Source organism: Capricornis sumatraensis, chromosome 13 (assembly GCF_032405125.1).
Source record: "Capricornis sumatraensis isolate serow.1 chromosome 13, serow.2, whole genome shotgun sequence".
In the NCBI taxonomy this organism is placed as follows: domain Eukaryota; kingdom Metazoa; phylum Chordata; class Mammalia; order Artiodactyla; family Bovidae; genus Capricornis; species Capricornis sumatraensis.
Genome location: NC_091081.1, coordinates 13,505,961 through 13,526,983, shown reverse-complemented (window position 1 = coordinate 13,526,983; position 21,023 = coordinate 13,505,961).

Here is a 21,023-nt window from a genome sequence, read left to right as displayed (position 1 = left end):
TTTTAAAGCATGCATCCACAAAAAAGCCCTAAGGTTTCTTGTAAAAATGTCACTGAGATATTTCCTAGTGATTTCTCACTAGCTATTTTTCCCTGAAATAGATATTTTCACCAGCATTTCATCAGATATTAATGGAAATGCTGAGCTAAATTTTCAGCCATCCTGATATGATTTGATAATTAATAAACTGACTTCCACTTCCGGTTTTATAAATCTCTATTTCTGCTCTTGGTTATATGAATTATAGTAATGAGGGACTATTAAACCACGATAAAGTACAACAATTTTTTTCAATTTTGGCATAAAGATTATTCCAAGGATAGAGTTCTTATGGATTACTGATCATTTATACATAATGAAATAAAAATATCCTTTTAGATTTTCAAAAATATTATTTAAACCAAGATGGGATTTATCATTTTCAGTTTTTATACTTGCTTGATTTTTGTTGCATTTGTTTCAGACTGTGGTTCATGACAGAGCAAAGTTTTTTACAAGTAGGGAGAGGGTTTGATTACATTTGATGTTCTCTAAAGCTTATTAATCTTGGGACTAAGAATTGTATATTTTCCCAGAAAAAGATATAAGGTGTTTGATCTAAGAGAAGCTTCAGGGATTATTAATATCAGTATTGCTCAAAGGAGCTCTAGGGGTTCCTTAGACACTCCTGAAGAGCAGGCAGAAAGAAATCAGTTCAGGCTGGGCTGGGTGGAGACAACTAGTGGAGTCTCCAGACACTGAACCAGGGCAGCTCCACTTTTGATTTGGTTTACACACTGGACTTCTGTGTGAGGTTTCATTTGAAAAGGCTACATGTGCTATAGGAATATTAGTAATATTACTAACAGTAAGAAAGTCTTGAAATCCAATGGACAAATGCCTAAATTTTATAAGTGAGGAAGCTGAAGTTGAGAGAGAATAAATGGTCTGTTCAAAACAATGCAGCTAGTAAAAAGTTAGCTGGATTAATGATTCTTGAAAATTAAAAGGCGCAGACGTAGAGAACAGACTTGCGGACACAGTGGCGGAAGGAGCGGGTGGGACAAATGGAGAGAGTAGCATGGAAACATGTACATTACCGCAGGTAAACTAGACAGCCAGTGGGAAGGTACTGCATAACAGGAAGCTCAGCCTGGTGCTCCGTGACAGCTTACAGGGGTGGGATGGGAGTGGCGGGAGGGAAGTTCCAGACGGGGGTGATATATGTACACTTATGGCTGGTTCATGTTGTACAGCAGAAACCTACATAACATTCTAAAGCAACAATTTAAAAGAAATTTTAAAAATTTAAAAGGCTATGTTCGATTTAATCAACACTTATCAAAGCCCTACTAAGTGTAAGGTACTAGGCTAGGCCTCCAAGGAATAAAGAAAATAGCATATAACCGTAGTATAGAAACCTAGTACAAGATTCTTTAGCATCTTGTCCTAAAGTTAGATCATCCCATCTAACTTCTTTGTTTTAGAGTTAGAAGCTTCCTCAAAGTCACACTGCGATTAAATGGCAGAATCAGGACATGAGTCTTACTTTTAAAATCTTCATTATAATGCACTTCCCACTGTACCATCATGCTGTCAAATTTGGTTCATGAACACTGAATGTATCAGGAAAATCCTCCACTTGAAAAACCCAACTGAACATTCGCATTTTAAAAGTTCTGAAAAGTCCTAGAGTAAAGAACTGTGCTTACCTATGGTTCCAAAACTTATGCCTTAGAATACTACTCATGCCTTATATATCTATGTCCCAAAGAACACACTTGAGAGATTCTGCACTATAACCTCTCCTCCTCTAGACTTTACTAGATATGATACTGAACTCTAGTAGGACCTTTTTTTAAAAAACCACATTTCCATGGTTTATATATAAATAGGGCTTGAGCAATGTACTCTCAGTGATGTGTTAGACCAGATGGATTATTTACAAATACATATTGTGTTTGAATGTCACAGAAAATATTATATACATATGTCCAAATAAGTGTAAATCAAATGCAATATACAAAATGCTAACAATGTATTGTTTCAGCCTTAATATCAGTTTATATCTGCTCCTATCTACCATGAGAGGCTCAAGGCTATCTATTTGCTTCCTAAGTTTAATGTATGCATTTTAAGTCACCAGAAATATTGAATTAATTTTAGTAAGATAAGAATTGGTGAGTAACTTCTTGCCCAGTATTCAGAGATAAAGTTACTGTCATGCAAAATGAAGACCCATTTGTTTTTTCATATAAAATACATGTATCTTGGTGCATTTTGCTTTGGTCAGAATGCAAAACATAGAAAAGGAATAAATAGTAAAATTTCTCCAAAAAATACTACTCAAGGCACACCAAACCAAGATAATACTGTAAGCCTTGGGAGAGAACCTGTTCTTGCAAGATTTGCAGACCAATTTTTCAAGATCAAAAGTGTTTCTATAAGCACACAAAATCTTGGACCTTTTCCCAGACTAAACCTCCAACACTTCTGAGGTTGGCCCATCACTAATATTTACAATATTTTGACATTTCATAGGATGGACTCCATAGGCCTTTGTGACAGGCAGGCTTCCGACTATGACAGAGTGCTGAAACGGTTTGTGGTGTGTGAAAGGCGGTCAGACAGCACTGGCATTTTGCAACAGGAAGGAAATGATTTGTAGGTACCACCAGCTTGTTGTATCTTGTCGGCTTTGTTGGATGAGAAGCATCACTGGGCACCCATCAGTATGGGGAGGGCCATGCTGCTCACCTGACAAGTGCTCCTTGCCAAGCGACTTGAGGCCTGTGTTTAGGTGATGTTCTTTCCTGTAGCATTACATTTTTGTACAGAAAACTTTTAGAAACAGGACCTCCAGTGTGCTAATTCTCTTAACTCCTTTATTTTAATTTGAAAAAAGATTTTTTTTTTTTTTTGTCTTTTTGGCCGCACCATGCAGCATGCTGAGTTTTCCAACCAGGGATCAATCCCATGACCCTGCAGTGGAAGCCTGGAATCTCAACCACTGGGCCACCAGGGAAGTCCTTTTAACCCTTTCAAATAAGACTGATTATAGCAACTTGCACTTCAGTTCAGTTGCTCAGTCGTGTCCGACTCTTTGTGACCCCATGAATCGCAGCACGCCAGGCCTCCCTGTCCATCACCAACTCTCAGAGTTCACTCACGTCCATCAAGTCAGTGATGCCATCCAGCCATCTCATCCTCTGTCGTCCCCTTCTCCTCCTGCTCCCAATCCCTCCCAGCATCAGAGTCTTTTCCAATGAGTCAACTTAGTAGGGCTTTAATAAGGGTTTTCAACAAATCCATGCATTTACCAAGTTGGAACATGTAAGATAAAATAAATCCTGTACTCTCTGATAACATATACCTCTAAGGACCTACTTATCCACTGTGATTTATTTATTTTTTTCCATTTTGAAAAGTGAAAGTGTCAGTTGCTCAGTCGTGTCTGACTCTGTGACCCCCAAGGACTGTAGCCTATCAGGTTCCTCTATCCATGGGATTTCCAAGGCAAGAACGCTGGAGTGGGTTGCCATTTCCTTCTGGAGGGAATCCCCCCAACCCAGGGATTAAATCCCAATCTACGGCAATGCAGGCAGATTCCTTACCACCTGAGCCACCAGGGAGGCCATGTCATTCCTAATAATGCTTCTAAAAAGCTGCATGATTATTGTACCTTCATTGCCAATAGCAGCAGTAGAATAAAGCCATAGGTGCTCTCTTACCCGCTAAATTAGCATTCTCCTCCATAATCCTCGTTGTTACTTCGCTGCTTTTAAGAGGTCCATTTCCCTTAGATGACGAAGGTCCACACTTGCAATATTCATGCTCAAGGTTCTCCAATCTCAATAGTTTTCATGTGTGACCAGATAGGAGACACTCTGCTAGAAAAGACAGAAATATATGAGATGTGAGTCCTGCTCTCAGAGAGTTTCAGTCTCATTGTAGAATCAAGAAAAACACAAATACAGGCAGTAGCATTTATCAGTGATGTTTGAAGGTGCTGCTCTAGAAGCAGGGATTCAGATACTTATCTTGACAACAAAGAGGCTGACAATTGCATGTGTTCATCTGTTCTTTAGGGAATGGGGGATATAAATGAGACTATCTCATTCATCGGGCTTCCCTGGTGGCACAGATGGTGAAGAAGCCGCCTGCAGTGCAGGAGACCTGGGTTCGATCCCTGGGTTGGGAAGATCCCCTGGAGAAGAAAATGGCAACCCACTCCAGAACTCTTGCGTGGAAAATCCCATGGACAGAGGAGCCTGGTGGGCTACAGTTCATGGGGTCACAAGAGTCAGACACGACTTAGCAACTAAACAATAACAACTATCTCATTCATGATATGATTTAAAGCCAAAAATCAAGACTGTCGTTCTTCCGGAGCCATGGGTGTTCTCTCTTCCATCATCCCCAGGAGAGTCCAAGGCTTTACTCCTTTCTTTTCCTAGCCTGGCTCAGCCTAAGTCTTTATGGGAGTTCGATCTTTCACTGTCAGAGCTCCACAGTGGGATTAGAAAGAGGCCAATCCAACAGGAGAGAAGTGAGCACACCCGTAGTGACAACCCCAACTTGGGGCTCTCTTCTTCTAACTGGCCACCATGTCTATCCACATACTTGATAATTTAGAGCTTGTGGTCTTGTGACATGGGCTCAGATTAATTTGCAAGGCAGTTCCCAGGCATCCTGGGGACTATACTCAGCAGTGAAACATTTAAGGTGGCAAGCAGATGGTGCCTGTCCAGGAGTCCAGCCCTATTAGAATATATTCTGTGAGGCAAGCCTGGCAGTTGAAGGGAATAATTATAAGAAGCTGTCTAACTGCCATGGCAATAGGAACTTAACCCAAGTGTTTTCAGGTAACTGCCAGCCCTGGGCCTGGCCCCCTTCCATAGGCCCCACAGCACACGGCCCTGTGTGAAGTGGGTGTTTTACAGCAAGTTACAGCAACGCAGCTGTTTGCACTAGAACTTAACCCAGGTATGCCAGACAGCTGTGCCAAAGCACGTCTTACTGTTTCATTAATTCAAAAGCAACTCACATTAAAAAAAGAAAACAAAATAAAAAAACTGTGTGACCCTGACTGCTGGCTTCAATTCTTTGTCAAGAACTGGTTATTTAATTCAATTTCATAAAATGTTTCTATGTACCCAATATGTGTTTCAGGCTTCCCTGGTAGCTCAGAGGGTAAAGAATCTGACTGCAATGCAGGAGACCAAGTTTCAGTTCTTGGGTTAGGAAGATCTCCTGGAGAAGGGAATGGCAAACCCACTCCAGTATTCTTACCTAGAAAATCCCATGGACAGAGAAGCCTGGCAGGCTACACAATACGGGGTCACAAAGAGTCGGACATGACTGAGCAACTAACCACACACACACACACACACACACATACATATGTGTTTGACACCTGGAAAAAAAGTACAGGCCCTGACCCAAAGACGAAAACATCATCCCAACTGGTAAGCAATATCCTATCTAGTGGTAATAAACACACACACATTACAACTCAATGATACGTGCAAAAACGGAAATAAACGTGAACTAAGCGGTGAAACAGAAGAAAGAATGGTTACTTCAGACTACTCCAGAGAGTCAAAAATGGCTTCCCAAAGGTGATGCTATTTGAACTGAAATTTGTAGTATAAATGAAAATTCTCTAGGCAGATGAGAAAGGGAAAAGTTCTGACAAACAGAGGGACTGTAATGAACCAGAGTATGAAAAGCAAAATACAATGGGAGAAAAATGAGTAGATTAGATTTATGGAGGGTAGCTCTTGAACAGATGAGCCAGGGTGAGCAAGTTGTGTTGATAAAGCCTGGGGTGTCATGCTTGGAACTGTAACTCCTACAGTGCCCATGGGGAGATTTAAAGGGTATTTCCCAGGGTGTGACATGAGTCTGGCAGCCCCTGCTGGAGGTCCATAGGAGAAGGAGACTCAAGCTGCTCAGAGGCTACCACAACAGTCCGGGCATTCTTCACCATGATGATACTGAAAGTGTTAGTTGCTCAGTCATGTCTGACTCTTAACAATCCCATGGACTATAGCCCACCAGGCTCCTCTGTCCATGGGATTCTCCAGGCAAGAATACTGAAGTGAGTAGCCATTCCCTTCTCCAGGGGATCTTCCTGACCCAAGGATCAGTCCCGGGGATCAAACCTGGGTCTCCTGCATTGCAGGTGAATTCTTTACCATCTGAACCACCAGGAATTTTCCTGGATGGGCTCAAAGAAACTGCAAGTTTCCCCTTTCCTTCTGCAGTTGGACTTTGGGACTTGTTGTACACAGATTTGTTGGTGTGTAAAAAAGAAACTGTCATGGTTAGAAAGAATGGAAGAATACTAAAACGATAGAATTATAGAACATTCAAATTGAAAACTATCCAAAGAGGTCCATTCCAACACCCTCATTTACCTACAGGTGAGTTGGCTAATGGCAAATTCTAGCCTGGCAGCCAGGTCCCTGGCCAATGAAAAGCTGGGTTGTTTTGTGGGGTATTGTTATGGGTTGAATTATGTACCACAAACAAGAGATATTGAAGAAGTCTGAAGCCCCCAGTACCTATGAATGTGACCTTTTTCAGCAATAGCATCTTTGTAGGTATAATCAAGATAAACTCACTAGTTCAGTTCAGTTCAGTTCAGTTGCTCAGTTGTGTCTGACTCTTTGCAACCCCATGAATCGCAGCATGCCAGGCCTCCCTGTCCATCACCATCTCCCGGAGTTCACTCAGACTCACGTCTATCGAGTCCATGATGCCATCCAGCCATCTCATCCTGGGTCGTCCCCTTCTCCTCCTGCCCCCAATGCCTCCCAGAATCAGAGTCTTTTCCAATGAGTCAACTCTTTGCATGAGGTGGCCAAAGTACTGGAGCTTCAACTTTAGCATCATTCCTTCCAAAGAAATCCCAGGGTTGATCTCCTTCAGAATGGACTGGTTGGATCTCCTTGCACTCCAAGGGACTCTCAAGAGCCTTCTCCAACACCACAGTTCAAAAGCATCAATTCTTTGGCACTCAGCCTTCTTCACAGTCCAATCCTCACACCCATACATGACCACAGGAAAAACCATAGCCTTGACTAGACAGACCTTAGTCGGCAAAGTAATGTCTCTGCTTTTGAATATACTATCTAGGTTGGTTATAACTTTTCTTCCAAGGAGTAAGCACCTTTTAATTTCATGGCTGCAGTCACCATCTGCAGTGATTCTGGAGCCCCCCAAAATAAAGTCTGACACTGTTTCCACTGTTTCCCCATCTATTTCCCATGAAGTGATGGGACCGAATGCCATGATCTTCGTTTTCTGAATGTTGAGCTTTAAGCCAACTTTTTCGCTCTCCTCTTTCACTTTCATCAAGAGGCTTTTTAGCTCCTCTTCACTTTCTGCCATAAGGGTGATGTCATCTGCATATCTGAGGTTATTGATATTTCTCTCGGCAATCTTGATTCCAGCTTGTGTTTCTTCCAGTCCAGCATTTCTCATGATGTACTCTGCATAGAAGTTAAATAAGCAGGGTGACAATATACAGCCTTGACGTACTCCTTTTCCTATTTGGAACCAGTCTGTTGTTCTAGAGTGGGCCCTAATCCAATAGGACCAGTAACCTTTTAAGAAGGAGAATGCCATGGGAAGATGAGACATGGGAGAATGTCACAGGAAGATGGAAACAGACAGGAGCTACTCAGCTGCAAGCCCAGGAAGGCCAAGGTTTATGGCCACTACCAGAAGTCAGAAAGAAACAAAACTCCACCCAGAATCTCAGAGGGAGCAGAGCCCTGCCAATACCTTGATTTCAAACTTTAGGCCTTAACAACTAAGAGTAAACTGCTGTTTTAAGATACCTATTACAGTAGCTTAAAACAGCCTTAGGTACCAAAGGGAAAGGGGAGTGGAATTAATTAGGAGTTTTGGCTTAACATGTACACACTACTGTGTATAATATAAAATAGACAGCCAACAAGGACCTACTGTATAACAGAGGGAACTCTACTTAATATCTTGTAGTGACCTATAATGGAAAAGAATCTTAAATTCGCACATATATATATATATATATATACACATATATATATGTTTACCTGAATCACTTCATATATGCCTGAAACTAACACAACAATAAAAATTTTTAAAAACAGCCCTAAGAAAATAGGTATCCCTGAGAAACTAATTCAGATATTGCTAAGATTTGAATGTTGCGCTTGTGTGTGTGTGTAAACTTAAATAACTTCAAAGATAATGTATAATGCAGAGCTACCTTAAAAAAAAAGATGACTATAAATTTTACACATTGTAAGTCAATTTGGTTTGACAGTAAATCTCATTATCACAATTTTCACAGAATGAAAAGATTTTAGAAAGTAAAAGCTGAGTATACTTTATAAAGCATCTCCATCCATTATCTCATGTAATCCTCATCCCAGTTCTGGAAGGTGGTAATCATGGCAAAACCACTGCTTGTTCCAAAGTTACCCTATGATGGAATGAAAATCAAATGCCCTGTTGTTGCCTTCGTTCTGCCCCAGCGGCAACTCACGGCTTACACCTCTCACGACTCACGGCTCTCAGGGCTTACACCTCTTACGACTCTCAGGGCTTACACCTCTTACGACTCTCAGGGCTTACACCTCTCATGACTCACGGCTCTTACGACTCTTACGCCTCTCACGACTCTCACGGCTTAGGCCTGCTGAGAATCACTCAGGATAAACTGAGGTTACAGAAGAGGAAGATCTCTGCCCTGCAATTGCTTACGGATGTATTCAAGAAGAGCAAACTTGAGGTAGTACTGCAAGTGCCAGCAAGCAGGTCTACTTCCAGGAGAGAAAAGCTTTACAATGTAATATTATAACTAGTCTAATTCATTCCAACAGATATTTATATTCAGGGACTTGAGCAGAAAAAAGAGCCCGTGAAATGACATGTTGTTACGTCTCCTCCCTAGCTGTCTCTCCCAAGCCTGAAAAAATAAGCTTTCTTTATATAAAAAGGGATATTTATAGCCTTGGAAACCAGAACCAACTCAGCTTCTCTAAGACAAGCAGGGGTCTCCTCTTGCTTCACCCATCATCCTGTAATTTACTATCTCCCTTCTTACTGTGGGATGTTTATGGTTGCTAAGAAAAATCATGCCTTAGGCAAGTGACACAATTCAGTTTTTCTTGTTGTTGATTTGGAGTTTTTATTTATTTACTTAATTTTTGAGGCACTAAAAAGCTCATGTAGGTAGTTGCAAGGAGACAAATAGCTGACTAACGATTAAACAGAAGAGGAGGAATTAGCTTCTTGAAATAGTGTGATGTATGGCCCCAAATACCATTTATCAGAAACTGGCTAATGGTATAATGTTAATTACAGCTGTGCCATGCATGGAAGGAGGAGGGAGAGGGGAGAGGAGGAAGGGGAAGGAAGCCTCTCGATTTGCACAGATCAATCAATAAATGATAGTGGTTCCTTGTACAGAGCAATAAATGACAGTAGTTTCTACTAGCAATCTTATGGAACTTCATTAAAGAAGCGAGAGAGTAACATCCAGTCTCAATCAGGAGGAGTCCTTGGCACCGCAGCAGTGAGGCATGACATTTCTAAGAGTTAACAAAGCTTAGGGTCATTCTCTATCTGTTTTATCTCTTATAAGTACTTAAAAGTCAAGGATAGTGGCTCAAAGGAGAACCTCAGCCTTTCATCTTTCTGACTGGGCTGAAGGCAAATTCATGACCAAACCTCCACCCAGGTCATAAATGTACGTCATGTTTGGTCTCAAGACAGACACCAGAAACACAGCAAATAAAGTCTGTCTCTCCATCTGCATTAAAGACCTTCTCCATTAGAGCTGTGACTGAGTGTGTGGAAGAGTTCTCCAGACTAAGGATGTTTGCCCAGTTGATGAAGAGTTTGAGTTGTTGCTTTTTAAGTACTGACTCATGGTCACATAGCCTTCTCCGCCTTTCATTCACTCATGCATGCCTGCTAAGTCACTTCAGTCATGTCCAGCTTTTTGTGACCCTATGGATTGTAGCCCACCAGGCCCCTCATCCACTCATACCCTTAAATAAAATTCAGGTCAATTATGTTACAGTATAATCCAGAGGATATCCAAATTCTTGACTGGTATGTCATAAATCATCCATTATTTTAAATAAAGAAGTCACAAGTTACATGTTAGAAGGTTTTCTTTTTCCTTTTTTTTTTTTTGAGGGTGTGTGTGTAAAGTCGCTTCAGTGGTGTCCAACTCTTTGCAACCCTATGGACTGTAGCTTGCCAGGCTCCTCTGTCCATGGGATTCTCCAGGCAAGAATACTGGGGTGGGTAGCCGTTCCCTTTTCCAGGGGATCTTCCCGACCCAGGTATTGAACCTGCATCTCTTACGACGTCTTGCGCATTACCAAGCAGGTTCTTTACTACTAACCATTTTTTTTTTTTGGTAAAAGGACTTGGATTTTCCCTATGGCTTTTAAAGTAAAAATTGCTTAATCTTGCAAATGTTCAATATCTTCACATACTTGCAAATGTTTACAAAGATTTTATTCAGAAGTTCCAAAGAAGGTTGAGAAGCGTTTCATTTGGATAATTGAGACTCAACAGCTAAAGTCAACAGATTTAACGCAGACAGATTTTTGTGGCTTTCAGAATTAAAACACCAGGACCCCCAATCACATCTTTACATCTGTCCCCACATTTGCTGAGCGCTTAGCCAACCCCAAGGCTGTGAAGGGCCATCCCGGAATAGGAGCCCCCAGCCAACGCAGGGCACCACACACAGCTTTTGACTTTTTGCCCATTAGTCAGTTGCTCTGCCCAGATTTCCAGGAGAAGGACAAGCCTGCCCGCACCCCCACTGCCCCCAGAGCTGTGGATGACCTCCCAGAAGCACAGAGGAGCTCTCGGGGCAGCTGCTGTGAGGTCTGAGACTCCCCCCAGCACTGAAGCGGTTAACTTGGAGGAAGACCCAGAGAAAGAAAAACAGACAGGACTGCCTTGTGCTGGGAGGAGGGCTAGAAAACGAGGCTGTTGCTGTTGTTTTCATTGTGTGTGCTCTAATCAGGGAGAGTAAGAACAATGATGCATGTGATGCTGATTTTGGACCGCGTCCATGCAGCTTTTCCCAGGCTAGACAGCCTTGGGAACCACTGATAGAGTGGCACACCAGGAGCACAGCCTCAATCACCAAGCCCAGGGCAGGGCAGCCTTTTCTGTGGATAAAATATGTGAGGGATGACAAGAATCTTCCCAGCATGGGAAGTGGTGGTAACAAAAAAATACACAACGGGGTGGGGGCGGGGAGGGGGGGAAACTGTGAGGGTTTTGCAAATCCCAGCCCAGGCCACGGGGGACGGGACGTGTTATTTGAAAGATAGGAGAATTTCTCCTTCTGCCCACCCAACCCATTTTACTTTTTTGTTTGTTTGTTTCCCCCTTTGCATTCAGCAGGCCCTCCCTTTTCTTCCCCGCTCCCCTCCCCCAAACCCCCTGCACCACACTTTGAAGCAGAGATGAAAGCCCTGTGTTGTGGCTGCAGGCCCCAGTCAAGCAGGGGGACCGCTGAAGTGTGCTTTAGTTTAAGACGCTGTGTTTTTCTCCCAAGGAAAAGGGGGGAAGAAATCAGCTTGAAACAATACATCGCGTTTTGCTGGAGAGCATCCTTTATGTATCTAAGGTTCAAACATGGTCCTAATTTTTCAAAGCTTTTGTCTCCAAGGATAAGAAAGAGCTTAAAATGTGGTGTCCTCTCTCAGAGTGAATGCCTATAACTAGGAGGGCTTGGGAGTGCAAATGTTTAATAAAATAGAACAAGAAAGAGGCAAAAATCAGCCACATGAGCTCTTCGGTATTGGCACAACAGCAGGTCACAACTTTCTCACCTTTTTTGGACACAGCTCACTTATTTTGAAATAACACATCCAAGCTACGAGGTACTAAATGATTCTGAAGCAATGACTTCCATACATTCACTTAGTTATTTGGCTACCAGGCTTGGCACATAAAACTTCTGGACACACAGCTAAACCTGAATTTCAGGTAAAGAATGATAAATCTTCAGTGTAAGTATGTACCAGGCAATATATGGGATAAACATATGCTAAAAATGTACTTGCTATTTATCTGAAATTCAAATTTAACTAAATGCTGTATAATATATCTGGCCACTCTAGAAGTTAGGATAGTTTTTAAATCAACTTGTCTTTTGCAAAAATTTATGTGAAAACATTTGTAAAGCCTTGTTTTAACATGAATTTATTTGCAATTCGTCAAATTTGAACATAGGTGTATTCAACATATTGTTTTTGCAACAACACAGACTATCTGTAGTAAGGCCCTTTTGTGCCCCTGCCAATCCATCCCTTAAACATAACACACATAAATAGAACTACACACACACCTGACCCCCTAGCATGAATATCTCACAGGGGTTTTAAAAGGATTCTATGTATATATATTTTTTCCATCAAAGAAAGGGCTGCTTAATGTGTCGCCTCAAGCAATAGGTCAATATTTATAATCAACTCCTACCATGGAAAGTGCATATGGCTCCCACTTGGCCATTCTTAAAACTGCGGCTTCTTTGTCAAATAGCAATAGCTCATGCAATCTAAATGAACCATAATTATTTTTGGTTAAAAAATTTTCCCCAATATATCTACTTAATGCCCTGAAACCTGGTTTTATTATTTTATGTTTACTTAAAATAAATGTGCTTATAGACACAAAATCAACATGAAGGAGCCATCTGGAAAGCTCAGCTGATTTGATTCTGGATGTCGTGTCTGCAAATCTCTCATGTACACTCTTGTTCGTGTGAACTTGGGTTCACTTGAACTTGGACAAAGTTGAAGACTTGGTATTTTTGCTCCTCACAGCTGCCAATCATGGGGACTGAAGAAGCGGCTAAAAGAAAAACTAAGAATAAAGGAGATTTCTGAGTGATCTTTGAACTCTCAGTGTGCATGAAATTTAGACCATGCTTAGATAAGTGGTGAAGGCTGCATTTAATCCCGTAGTTGGAAGATTGTTGAGTATCATCTGAGGAGTCATGCCTCCTTTGGACTACTGCTCTCCTCCCTACCAATACTACTTTTTTGGTTAGGCAAATTATTACTTTGTCATAAAAGTGATTATTAATCAAAATTTCAGTGTAATTTCTCTGATGCTTCCTCTTTCACTGGTACTAGGAAAGGAATTATTAGAAAATTTCCTGAACATCAGTATACTTCCCAGGAAAACTAACAGGATTTCAACTTGAGGATTGACTTAAACTTGGATGTTTTTACACAAAGCTAGATAGATAATATTACATGATCTTAAATCTTACAATTTTCTAAATGTACTCAAGAAAACCTCCTTAACTGAATTCAAAAATTCACTTCGTAAAAAAAAAAAAGAGGATAGATATATTCACTTCCTCATCCCACTATTCAAATACTATCTATTCTTATCCCCATCTCCACCTCAATGCTTATACAAAATAATAGCATGTTTAGCTAATTAATCTATGTATATGTTTAGCTGGTGAAGTAGCATGATGACTGACTAGAGAATTCTGTTTACTTTCAGTTCTGATGCTAATAACTATATAATTTGGGCAAATCTAGTCTTCATTGCTAGTCAAAAGACAGAAATAACAAGACACTTAATGTCTTTGAAAAATAATGTACCAGATGTTTAAAAACTCTTTCTGATACTACATCAATTTCCACCATTAGGTCTCTTTCCACTCTAAGTATCCAAAGGCAATACTGCATCAATTAATTTCACTTAATTCAACTTTTTCTATGGTAATGGCTTATTTGGGGGAAACCTATGCCCAAGCAGAATGAGGAAGAAGTACATAGAGAGGAGTGAAATTTTCAGCTATTAGGTCTATAAGTCCTCTCCTTTGGGAAATTAGAATTTGTGAATATTGCATCTTGGCCACTGAATTTTCAAATAAGGACAACACATGGATATACATGAGTATCTATTCACTCAGATGGTGTGCCAATTTGTGGGTATCGCAAATTCAAGGATTCCAGCTGTGCCGGGGTACAGACAGACACCCAAGGAAAACACATAATTTCTTAAAGACAGCAAATGACACTCTCATTGCTTTCAGCAGTACCATCAAATAGAAGAGGACTTGGATCACTTATAGGATTGATACAGCATATGGCAAATGCTGTTCTTTTAGGGGGAAAAAAATGCAAAATATGGAGACTGGGAACCAGGAACCAATCAAGGGAATATCTAAAAAATGAAACAAGCATCTAGCTCGCTGATCAGAACCAGGCCCCAAGGATTATTGTGGAGAAGTCATTGAAATCATCAATTGGGTCGAGGGAGAGTAAAAATGACAACCTGGATAAAGGGATAGAGAGAGAAACTGCACAACAAAAGTCTCACAAGGGAACTGTTAGAGCCCAGAAGTCTTTTCTTCAGAACTTCAAGCCTCTGGGGCCAGTTTTCTTCTCTCTGCAACTCCCTGGCACATGAAATCAGCCAGGTTCCTGCTCATTCTTCCCAGATTCAGACTTCAATGATCCAAGGCAGAGTATTCTCCAAAGAGGGAATTCATTGCTTTCTCTGTTCTTAGAGATCTCTTCTTTCCTTGACATATCATTCCAAGGGTCTTTTAATAAGGAGATCATTTAAAAGTGAAATCACGTACCAAGTTATCTTGTATGACTTTGCCGCTGCCAGCGCTTGATTGCGATTAAAGCTTTTTACTTACCTGTGTATTTTACTTAAATATATATTCCGGGAAAAGAAAACAAAACAGGGTTTTGGTATAGCTCACACAGTGTCTTTTATGTTTGCTTTATTATTTTTCTCTTTATTTTAAGAATTAATCATGTCCTTCAAAAGATAGATACAAACTGTTATATATAAACAGTCTCTCTCTCCAATACAAAGTTTTCTATACTATTTTTCATACATCCTACTTTAATTGGGCCACATTTTTCAAGTGAGCTTCCTGTTACCAATCGTCTCTCAGTATACAGAAAATGTGCTCAATATTTCACGTAAGATGGCTAGAAAAAGTTCATATGTGATGCCCACTTCCCTTCTGATTTCTGTGTTCACCTTAGAACTCAGTTTCCTCTCTTTTAAAGGGAACAAAAGGGAATCCCTACCAGCTTGCCCAGCACCTCCTTAGCTGGTTAGAGGAGCCTCACATCTCCTCTCCTAATTAGGTACTGAATACTCTGGACTTGGAAGATTGACCCTGATTCAGATGAAAAATGTCCTGTTTTCTCTAAGATGATAAGTCACTTTTCCTTAGGTCCATATGTGGACACACTAGATGCTTTGCCCCAGCCTCCTTCTTCCATTCACTGGCAAGAACTGGAGATCCTTGGGGCACATGAGCCACCAGCACTGTCCTCTTCCCACTCTATGAGACATAGGTGTCGTGTCTAACTTGTTTCCTCCTCAAACTATAGTCCCAGAACAAGAATTTGTTCACTCATTTAACAATCATGTAACAAGAAGTATACTAGGGAGCAATGTTATGTGCCAGGCACATACAAAGGTAAGCAAAACAGATGTGGTTCCAGCCATCAAGTCCAGTGAGACAGATGACCATTGGTTGACTAATCACTAAAATGCATGAATAATTTAAAACTGTTGTGAAGTATGGGCCTCCCCAATGGCTCAGCAGGTAAAGAATCCTCCGGCAATGCAGGTGAGGCAGAAGACATGGGTTCAATCCCTGAGTGGGAAAGATTCCCTGGAGGAGGAAATGGCAACTCACTTCAGTATTCTTGCCTGAAAAATCCCATGGACAGAGGAGACTGGCTGGTTACAATCCATGGGGTTGCAAAGAGTCAGACATGACTGAGTGAAGAGACACTGCAGAATATCATGAGGGTATAAGGATTTCTCAATAAATTTCTCACAAGTGCCCTCATTCAGTGTCAAAGCACTGATTTTTTTCGGGGGTGGGGTTGGGGGAGGGATGGAGAGCATAACTTGAATGCTTAATGCATATCAATTAGTTCAAAAGAGGCTTCCCCAATGCTATGCCCTTCTTGAATTTGGTAAAGCTTATATATTCACTGTTTATAAACTTTTATTACAATCCAGTAACACAATGTAGTTTTCTTCATTTCTACATGCAAGCAGAATTGACAGATTTTGTATGGTATCAATTTCTAACCAGTCTGAACTGGCCGACTCCTGCAAACAATCATATCCATATTATAACAACTTTGTCTTTTCCCAGATTCTGAAATATACTTCACTAAAAGGTTATCTTCTGCTTTAAGAATTTGCCCTCTTTTTGTATCTGGATGAAAGTGTTAGTAATTAGTTGATCAGTCATGTCCAACTCTCTGAGATCCCTGGACTGTATTGTAGTCCATCAGGCTCCTCTGTCCATGGGATTCTCTAGGCAAGACTTCCAGAGTGGGCTGCCGTTTCCTCCTCCAAGGGATCTTCCCAACCTAGGAATCAAACCTGGGTCTCCTGTGTCACAGGAAGATTCTTTACCATCTTCCTTTACAAGGAAGTCCTGTATCTGAATGGAATGACTGCAAATGTTCTCAGCGGCTGTTTTCCAAGACTTATACAGAAAATAATATATGCTTATGAAATTTGTAAAATTGCAATAAAAAAACAATAAAAAAAAATTTCATTCAATACAGAAGATAAAAGATCCAAAGTAACAAGCTTTGCAATGCCATATATGTTAGTAAACCAACCTCTTCTCTCTTTACCAAGTAGAATAGTTGGCAATAATAGATGTCAAAATATTTGATTCTTCAAGAGATTTGTAGAAGCTTCCAGTGACCTTAAAACCCTTAATCTCCATTTCATGCCTTTAAAACATGTGATTTCAGTTATACCATTTTCTCAACTGTATCATAAAGTTTTTTCAAAAGGTATTGATGATGGCAGTGCTTCCACCATTTATTTTTTCCAAATTCTAGCTCAAAACTTTAATAGCTAAAAAAAAAAAAAAAAGAAACCCACTGCTGCTACTGGTAATAACAATAATAAACTCTGCCACTTGCTGTCTGTGTAATCTGGGGCAAGTAAATTATTTTCTTCATCTGTAAAATGAGTGAATTAAGACCGATCAAGATTAAAGATAACATGTGAAAAATGTCTGGGACTTACAAAAACTCCATGAATTGCCATGGGACAGTGATGATTATTGTAAGATTCTGGTGGTTTAATTTATCCTCCAAACAACAGAAAACAAACACATAATCTCATATGTAAATCATATTATTGAAAATAAGAAATCAACAAAATAATTCCTTTTTATAAACTGGATTGAGCATTCAATCATGTTGCTAGCAAAGTTAACAAGTTCCTACATGAAGCTATGCTGTTCGGGTAGAATGAAACAGCTGGGCTCTGAGAATGAGACCAAAGGGGGAAAAGTTGACCTAAAATTGCAACCAGAAAGATCTCTGGTTGTGAGACATCAGAGTCAGAGGATAAAGCAAAACTGGCAGCTCCTTGGGTGGTTCAGTGAGTGGAAGTTCTGGGTTTGGTTAGCTGACAGCCCACCAGAAGAGTGTAGAAGAGTTAGGAAATCCATCAAGGTGCCAATGACCCACTGGAAATTGTCCATTACATTTAAAAATGAAATCAAACTTAAAAGGACTAGGGTTGTATGCTGCAATGCTGTATGTGGTATCATTTGGTGCAATAGAATAATCTTTTCTCACAACTTACAGGAATTGCTATTACCAACTTGCACATGATTGAGTCAACCAGAGATGAGGGCAGAGTTACCATGACCGGTTTAATATATTATCCTTGTTCATTTTTCACATAGTATTTATCCCAAAGGACATCATGCTCCATAAGATAGTTCAGTTTGGGTTGCCAGTTGGTCTGAACTTCTTAAAGCTATTTTCAGAAACCATGATTCTACTCTTTGGCAATACAACCAACTCATACATTCTACATTTGGTAAACAGACACTAGTTCCTGTAAAATTGTTTATTACTTAAAATTATCTACAAAGACAGTCCACTGGAAATACTAAACTGGGACTCCAAGCTGACTGCTAATAATTTGGAAGCAAATGCTTCCTTATTTAACCACTTAGGGGAAACTACCAAATTTCCATTCTCTAAAAAAAAAAAAAATAACTTTAAAAGTACTTCTGTTGCAATTTGTATAACATATGCTATGCATACAGAGCTCTTTAAATAGGATTAGGTTAATCCACAGTCTTAACCTTAAAAAGTGTTTGACTCTGTGTAGCCTGGTCTCCAAACGTGTGAGAGTGACACGTGGACTGGTCCTCTCCACCATGAAATACTTCACAAGAAGCCATCAAGCACTTGAATCTCAACTGAATGCCTAGGATTTACAGTTATACTGTGTTTTTTGTTCCTAAGAACTCCCTTGTTCAGAGGAATTTACAAGTTGGCAAGAAGATATCAAAATTCAAATAAAGTATATGTATATAGAAAGTATATGTATGTGTGTATGTGTGTGTTTGTCTCAAAACTCAATGCTAAGAAACCAAACAGCCCAATTTAAAGAATGGGAAAGAGATTGGAACAGACACTTCACCAAAAAATCATGAATAGCAAATAAACACATGAAATGATGCTAACCATTATTGGTCATCAGGGAAATGCAACTGAAAACCATAGTAAGATACCACTACACACCCATTCGAAGGGCTAAAATTAGGAAAACTAGCAAGAGCCAGGATGGGTGAGAATGTGGAAGAACTGAAACTCTAATGCATGAGTGCTGGTGAGAATGTAAAATGGTACCACCACTTTGGAAAAGTAGCTCTTTCTTTTTTAAAATGGTTCTTTATTCATAAATGTGATGCAAGTTTACAACATTTATTGTACATTGCCAAATAAATATGCAGTGAAAATAAATTTTTTTAAAAACCCAAGAACCTAAACACAAAGCATGCCAAATGTGCAGCTGTCAATATGCTAGCCATCTTGATAAGTCTATGAGAAGGAGTCTGAGATGCATGTTAAAAGATACAGTTACACAGTAGTATGGACAGACTTCTAGGGATCACTATTCACCTCCTAGTCTATGTATATAGTTTGTCTTTGGATATGTAAAAAGCATAATCTGAGTGGCCTTATGTGGCAAATCTTACTAAGGAAGTTGTTTTGAGGTGAGGAATAGGATGTGGCTGGGAGTGGGGTTAGGGGCAGGCTGAAAGCTGGAAAGGAGGGTCATTCTTGAGGGGTAAGAAATCAGTTTTGTCTGTTGACTGCTGTGTGTGGGGGTGGATGTTAGTTGCTCAGTCATGTCTGACTCGTTGCAATTCCTGGCCTATAGCTTGCCAGGCTCCTCTGTCCATGGGATTCTTCAGGCAAGAATACTGAAGTGGGTTGCCATGGAAGGCATGTGTGATTCAGTAGGCAGGTCCCAGTGGTGTGTGTCCCCAAAGCTGGTGATAAGGAATGGAAAAAAGTCATTCAATACAAACCAATATTGGGTTTTCAATAGAGGAAAATAAGGTTAATTAAATGAAATTGCTATTATGGACAGTTTTCCATTAAGAAATATTGATCAGAAAAAACTGAGAGCCGTAAGAAAATAGCAAAAATTTAGTAGGGTAGGGGGAAGGATTGGTGCACATGGAGAGAGATATTGTCTCTAATTTCTTAAGGAGAACTCAGTTGTGGAGTAGGGCTAGGAGAAACTAAGATTGTTGGGCATCTGTCTGCGGTATGTTGATTTATTGTAATGGGAAAGCTATAAGAAAGTTATAATAGCTGCTGCTTATTAAGACTTCATTAAATCCAAGCTCCAACTTGTTCAAAAATCTTTACACATAATCCAGTTTAATCTTCACAACAACTAAATGAGGTAATTATTATTGTTTCTATTTTGTAGGCAAGAATATCAAAGACTAGAGACTTTGGGAAATTGCCCATTGACCACACAACATGGAAGAGGAAAAGTTAGGACTTTAACTTGGGTGTTACTTAATCTTTCATTTATCCAAAAGTGAGACCAAGAATATAAAATTCTATTTTCAGTTCAGTTCAGTCGCTCAGTCGTGTCCGACTCTTTGCGACCCCATGAATCGCAGCACGTCAGGCCTCCCTGTCCATCACCAACTCCCGGAGTTCACTCAGACTCACATCCATCGAGTCAGTGATGCCATCCAGCCATCTCATCCTTGGTCATCCCCTTCTCCTCCTGCCCCCAATCCCTCCCAGCATCAGAATCTTTTCCAATGAGTCAACTCTTCACATGAGGTGACCAAAGTATTGGAGTTTCAGCTTTAGCATCATTCCTTCCAAAGAAATCCCAGGGCCGATCTCCTTTAGAATGGACCGGTTGAATCTCCTTGCAGTCCAAGGGACTCTCAAGAGTCTTCTCCAACACCACAGTTCAAAAGCATCAATTCTTCGGCGCTCAGCTTTCTTCACAGTCCAACTCTCACATGACCACTGGAAAAATTCTAAAAAATAGTAAATAATATAATTATAGAAACTTCTACTTAGTAATTATTGTCACTAATTAACAGAGAGACCAAGAGTGTATAAGAGGAAGAGAAGAGTAAAGAGCGAAGAACATCTTGTTAACAGTCATCATTTCATGACGCTTGTCCTGCCTTGAAGTTCTCTAGGGTCATTCTAAGACAGCAGGGTAAATCATCACCCATTTTAATCTGCCCTCCAAAAGGACCCGTGAAATATGAAAGCAATTTGTTTTCTTTCTAAACAAATTACACTTCTAAAATGAAGTTTGATTTTCTTAGAAATCCTGGAAATTTTGCACAGATGAGATAGAATGACGAACATAAATTTTTAAGTTGTCCCCCCCCCCCCGAAAAAATGTTTACTTTCCAATGCTTCTTGGCACATGTTAGAATCATCTGAGATACCAGGGCCTCACCTCACATCAGTGAACTCAGTCTCTGTGGGGTAGGCCTGGGCATCACCATAGACTTTTACATATATATTAACATATATAATTTTATTTATTGATTGATTGTTGGCTGTGCTGGGTCTTCGTTGCTGCGCGGACTTTGCTCTAGTTGCAGCAAGGAGGGGCTACTCTCTAGTTGTGGGGCTCGGGCTTCTCGTTGAGGCGGTTTCTCTTTT